This window comes from Hippichthys cyanospilos, chromosome 16 (assembly GCF_059441005.1).
Source record: "Hippichthys cyanospilos isolate Australia breed blue-spotted pipefish chromosome 16, RoL_Hcya_1.0, whole genome shotgun sequence".
In the NCBI taxonomy this organism is placed as follows: Eukaryota; Metazoa; Chordata; class Actinopteri; order Syngnathiformes; family Syngnathidae; genus Hippichthys; species Hippichthys cyanospilos.
Genome location: NC_142384.1, coordinates 12,313,242 through 12,320,420, shown reverse-complemented (window position 1 = coordinate 12,320,420; position 7,179 = coordinate 12,313,242).

Here is a 7,179-nt window from a genome sequence, read left to right as displayed (position 1 = left end):
GCTTCAAAACAAAATTTCCATATTTTTACATACTTTACATATTATTTGAGAAACTAAGGTTTATGCATGAGCTGGTTTTCTTCCTAGATATATCAACTGCTAATTTCACCGTCATACATGTCCAACTAACTATCTATTGCTCATTACTACAAAATAAAATGAGAATGAACTCTTTATTGAAATAATTCCTGAAACGGGAGCACATAATTAGCGCCAAGTAGTCATATTAGTGGGGATTACCTTCAAAGATGACAATGTTACAATGGGCTACTGTATAATCATGAAATAAGCACACAAGTCAAGTTTGGGTTCTTTGTGGGGACATAATGTGACTGCCAAGCAGTGACCTAGTACGTCACTGGGCAGCTCAATTTCTTCTATAGTGAGGGAGGGGCGACCAGCGCGTCCAAGTTTTAGTTTTGGCCACTCCTATAACTCATTCTCTGCCATTGACGTCTATAGCTGCTGAAGATCCATTTTTACTGGGCAGGCAGACAGTGAATACAAATCAGGAAAAAAATGAATGACGCAGAACAGTTAAACGCCGTGTCTGCAAAATTAATTGCTGCATTATTCGGTTATTAGCAGTTATCTTTTAAAATGTCTCTCGTTTGACTTTACAATTTCTTAAGTAGAGCAAACGTTCGAAACTTGAGGACCTATGCTCAAATATTCATCCATATGTTGATGTTATTTTCTCTGAAGATACTTGCACTTTTGGTACTTTATACAATACTGCTTCTACTGGCAGCACAAGACGTCTCATATTTCAGTAAAGGAGCTCTAGATGACATCAGTGGAGGGCAAAGGTCAACTGTATTCTTCTTATCTATGCATTAGGCTACGTGATTGGGATTCAGGTCATGCGCAGGTGGAAGCGAGGACATTTTTAGTCACTGCATTTGCCGATGATGTGGATGTGGAATATGAACCTGAGGAACAATCCTTATCTGCGCGAGCAGCTTGATGAACAGGCACGTTCATTGGACATGCGCATTCATGTAAATGTTTTATGAGCCTGTTTTTCCATGTCCCTCTATTCACTGGATGTCAATGTTATTGTTTTTCACAGCATGGTTGTTACACAGCTTGCTTTGTACACACAACCTTTCAACATGCATCCATGTTCCCTCCATTGATCCATGCATCCTCATCTATCCGGCCATCCGTCATCTGTCCTTCAATTTTTTTTTTTTTTTTTCCTATTACCCAACATCCATTTTTTTTCCATTCATGCACCAAGCAACTTTCCCCATCCATCCTCTTCTTTGTTGATTTCCTTTTTCCTTCCTTCAGATGACATCATCAATCTGTTCCAGCCACGCTATCTTTCCCTTTCTCCTTTGTTTATTCCACTTTCCTTTAATTCTATTCCCGCCTTTCGCCGCTATCACACATTCCTTCCATTCATAGTTTTTTCCTTCCATCCTTCCTTCGGCCAGCAGCCATCCATCTACCCTTTATAATTATTTCCTTCCTTCATTTCATCTATCCATCCTTCCAGATGAAGCTGTCCACTCACTCATTCATCCATCCATCATCCCTCCCATTCATGTTTTCATCCATTCATTTATCAATCTATCATTTCTTCTACTTCTTCCTTTCATTGTTCATTCTACATCTTGCGATCAATCACCCATCTATCCTTCATTCCTCTCTTCATCCATATAACATGTTTACATATAATATATAACATATAACGCTCAAATATTGAATATTAGAGCCCGACCGCTATGGATTTTTTGTAGGTTGATGCAGATTTTTGTCTGGAAAAAAAAATACAGATTACTGATTAATCCAGACTGATTCATTTTAAAAATGATAATGAAAAAACAGCTTTTGTTTACGTCCAATGCATTTCAAGAGGTGCTGAATTTCGTAAACAGGTCAACAGTAAATGCGTAGTTTAAAAAACTTTCATTTAACAGAATACATCGTGTGGTGCAATTAATGAAGCTTTAAGGACATTAATTTTTGTCACGTGTTTGCTTGAATGGGTGTCATCTTTAACTCATTTATACTTAATTAATGTTGACATCTAGGTCGATTCTTTGCACAATTTCCTCGCATTGCTTGTAAAAAAACCTCAAATTTACTATGCTTTGAATGACAGGTCCACAGAATGAGCTTATCAAAAATGTCATATATATTTAAGGATACAAGATTCTGGTTTGGATTTGTGTTAAATAAATAATGACACCGGTGTTGCTTGTGTATAACTGCTGTAAATGGTTCGTGTACATGAAGTTAAAAAGTTCAAATAATCATTGGCCGGTTATTTTTGGCTGGCGTTCGAAGGGCTATAATCAGCCGGCCGATTAATCTGTCAGGCCCTGATAACTGTTATTAGTAGTCAAGGAGACTAATAACCAATATTCAAAGCCAATTTTCAGTATATAAAGTTAAAAACATGAAATCATTTGAGAATATCTTCCATGTAGCCAATTATTTTTCCCCAATGTTTGAAGGGCCTTAATCAATTGGTCGATTAATCTGGCGGGCCTTATTTTACAAGCATGTTTTTGTACAGGATAGTATTCATTTTTGTGCTATTTTGAATCTAGTGACGTCATAGTGTTGAAAAATCTCAATTTTGAGATGCAGCTGCTTTCCTATAGCAATCAGAAGTTGTTGCCAAAACCACATTTAAAAAAAAACGACTTCATTTGTATTTCAGAGAGCAGGAATCTCATTTGGATAAGGAGAAGATTGTGTCTTGAATGGTGTTACATTCAATTTTTAAATTAAACATCCAGTACGCACAAGGGTTCAGTGCAGCTGGATGCAATTACATAGTCAGGAGGTTCATAGAGATGTCTGAATATGTGCCGATCTGTGTTTGGAAAAGCCGACGTTTGCTGGTGGATTTTTTTTTTTTTTTTACATCCACAGACACCGACATAGAAATCTGTTGCCTTCTGTTCAACACAGCAGGTTATTTTATTCTGTCGGCTGTCTCCATCTATCTGTCCTCTCATTTGTCACCCGGGCTGCTGTTTGCTTTGAATTTCTCCCCGCGAATCTTAATTGTCTCTTCTCTCGATCACTTTAATTTGAATTACGATGAGTGGGTCAGAATTAGCAGCCGGCCCCACTAAAACACCTATAACACTTTTCTACTCTTGTCAAAATAAATGCTGACTTGTTGCTTAAGCTTTTTTTCAGGGTGATTTCACAATCTTGTGAGTCCTTATCTAGGTCAACACAAGGACTGGTCAAAATTGATATTCTTTGTATTAAAATACTTGTAATTTTTATACTGCTCAACGCTAGTGAAATGTGTTTTGTTTTGGCTGAGTCACTCATATAGTAAGAGGAAAGGCTATTGTACAGTAAGTTAATTATATATACTCAAACTAAACGACTACAAGAGAATCAAATGAGTGCCGAACATTGCAGAAAGATTCAATGGCCTGTGAAACGAGCTCATAGACGTGAAGCGAATCTTAATACCATCAGTTAGTTAAACTACACCGAGTTCTCGACTGAATATCACAATTTCAAGTTTTCTTTTTCCCCTTTTTTCTATTGAGGTCAATTCTAGCCCTCAAGGCAAAAGTGTCCTTACTTTCTCTGTCTTCTTCTCATCCTATTTAGCCACAGCTGTCCTCCTGTAACACCATTTCCATCCTTACACCTCCTCTCCCTTTAAAATGAATATACTATTGCCTCCCGGACACCTCTTAGTGTCTCCGGAATTGTTCGCACTATACTGACCACTCAAAGCCATCCAGCATACTGGTGTAAATTCTCTCGGCTGGGGTGTGCAGGTGTAGATTCTCTCACGCCGCATTTGTGACGTCCTTGACCAATTGGGTGCACATTCACAAGATATACATAGATACATGTATATATATGTATATATATATATTTTTTTAAGGCATTTTTTATAAACATACAAAAATACTCCAACTATTTAAAAAAAAAAGTAACTCTACAAGAATATATTTGTTTTTCGTCAATATACTATATACATTTTCAAGAATAAAATTATTCCAGGTATAAAGGAGTAAAGCCAGTTACAAGAAAACACAAAATACTTTCCATATCATACATACATTTAAAAAGATTTAAAAAAAAAAAAAGTTGCAATAGTAGAAGAAAATGCTTGTATTTTTTACAAGCTGAAGAGTAATTCGAGGTGTGGCAAATATAATCAATTCACCTGAGGATTCAGATTGTCCACTTTCCACTCCACAATTTTTACAAGAATTGTTAAAATAAAAGAGTAAAGTCGTATATTTACTAGAATAGTATTTAATATTTGCAATCATAAAAATATGCATGTGTTTAGGTGACTGTTACAGTAAAACACTTGAAATACTGTAGGCAAAGCAGTTTAACTCATTCACTGCCACTGACGGCTATAGACGTCAAAAATATGATTTGTCTTGGCAGTGAATAGGTTAATAAACTCATTGCTACTGACAGCTATGTAAGTCAAAAATACATTTGGTCAGTGAATGAGTTTAGTGAGTTTCCTTTTAATGCGTATCTCTTGACAGTCTCGTCTCATAAAGTCCTCAATCCTTATTCATATTAAGTCCTTTTTTTTTATTGCTGTTTAAACGCATTGATTTAAAGCAGTATTTTCGTCTGTTTGTTTTGCAAGGATCAACAAGGATCAACTCAGCAGTAAAGTACAGAGAATAATTCACGAGGCAGTGTTGCTCTCGCAAAGGCTCGGGCCTGTTTACGCTTTAGATAGCAAAGTTGAGCTGTCAAAACAAAAGAAACTTTTCCCACATGCGAGACTAATTATGCTTCTATTTAAACCATGTGATGAGGCCTTGTGGGTTATTGAGCATAGTGATGGGTCCAGTCATTGTCATGCACAGACCATCAAATATACTTTCTCTCATCTTTCCATTTACCATCTACGTCTCATTACCAAATTGAATTCCTATGTCCTTGAGGCGCAGGAGAAGGCGTTTTGTCACTGGAGACAGTTTATGTGCAAATAGGCCGGTGGTGTGCGTGCGCGCGCGCATGTGTGTGTCCACATGCGTGGCTTTGCAATTGACAATCCGGGTGCCTCGTTGGCCTTTTATAAATCATGGTTGCGCAGCGAGTGGGTTTTACTGGGACTAATGGGGTCTCAACACAATCAAGCCAAGTGGAGAATGAAGCCCACTAATGGGAACATACAGAGCTAAGGGAAAGCGTGGAGTACACTTCACACATTCGTGTGGGTTTCTCAATTATATTTTCAATGTGAAAGCCAAGTTCCACATTCTGTCTTAATTTTTTTTTTTTTCCCCCCTTTGGCGTGTTTCTAGTTTGTTTTTCCCTTTCGTAGCAGATGGATCCGTTGATGTTGGTGGATGGGCCTCTCATTGGATGAATTATGTAACTTCAAATGCTGATAAAGATGAGTGTGCATTCCTGAGCGGCAGTTAAGAAAAAGACCTCTGCATGTTGACATGAACATTCTTTCTGCTTGATGTGGGTTTTGTGTGTATGCGTATAGTTGTGATTCCAACAGAACGCCACACTGACAGTGGAGCATGGCATCATGCTTCAGTATGTTTCTTCTTCAGGTGGAACTGGGGTCTTCATCTAAGCAGAGGAGCTAACAAACAGTTCCAAATAGCAATCGATGTTAGCATAAAAACTATGGACTTTTAAGCACAAATGTTTACCAAGATCATTTTTGCTCATGCTGCAAAAAAAGACATGTTCAAAATTGTAAACTTTTGAATTGTGTATATGAATTATTTGAACTATTTTAAAGACACCCGATTAAAAAAGAGAGAAAGAACAGACAATTTAACATAAAGAGTAGGGATAGTCCAATTTTGGCAACTCGCTTCGGCCTTCCTGTGTGGAGTTTGCATGTTCTCCCCGTGCCCATGTGGGTTCTCTCCAGGCACTCTGGTTTCCTACCACACTCCAAAAACATGCATGGCAGGTGAATCGGACACACTAAATTGTCCTTAGCTCTGATCGGATATGTGAATGGTTGCCCGTCCGTGTGTGCTCCGCCATTGGCTGGTAACCAGTTGGGGTGGACCCCGCCTACTGCCCGAAGCCAGCTGGGATAGGCACCAGCAACCCAGCAACCAAAGTGAGGATAAGCGGCTAGAAAATAGATGGCTGGATTCTTAGAAATTAACTTCAACTCATTAAGCCTTTGTGTATATATTTTATGCTTAAAAAGAACATATAAAGATTTTTATGGAGGGAAGGGGTTTATTATACACTTAAAGTATTTGTTATTATGTTAATGCAAATATTTTTCCTTTTACTAACAATGCATGTTAGATCCAAATATCGGCCATAAGCCTCTTTAACTACTAATAATTGGTATTGGCATGAAAAAAAACATTGGTCTATCTCTAGTAACGAGCAATCATCAACTGTGCTGCTGCAAATTATCCATTTGGTTCGAAAGTTTTTATTTACTACTCCATAAGTAATTTGTCTTCTTTCATCTACGTATGCCTGTGACGTGCAGTGATAAAGAGAGCAATTATATGCTTTTCCATTAGATGGCAGAGCCTACAATTAACCTTTGAAGCCATTTATGTTTAGGTATTTTCCAAAGTAAAATATGTGGCTTGACTTAGTACAGGGTGGGAAAACATTCTCCTGTTATAAATGTTTTACATTCTTAAACCGTCTTGATACTTTTCATTTTGTCTATCTTGTTCACCACTTATCAACAAACACAGTAATATTCCTGCGGTCATGTTTAGTATTAGTTCTGAAACCGTATATGTTCCTCTTTTGAGTGTAAATGCCTTCATGTTTGCGTCACAGTGGCGCTATCATTTCAAGCCAGAGCGCTTGTCATTTACAAACAACATTCCCTCTCCCTTTCCTCATTCCAGCCTCCACCTCGTTTATTCTTCAAAGGGGAAACCAGGCATCTGAGTATTACGCGCTGCCCGGGGCGCTCTGCTGACTTGTGTTAAGTAATAACACGCCGTGACGTCAAAGGCTCTCAGTCTTGAGCTGAAAGGGAGGGTGAGGCGGCGCAAAAAGGGGATTGGTGGAAAGGGAGGAGGGGAGGCGGACATTGGAAACAGCAGGCAAGCAAGGCGGGCAGGGCAGTGTGTGAGAATTTGCATGTGTGTCAGCTGGGCCTCGTCTGTTTGCTCGATAACGCCGCGCGGACAAACAAGTCTTTAAATAGTGTTTGAAAAACATGCTGTCAATCAACCCTCATTTATTTTC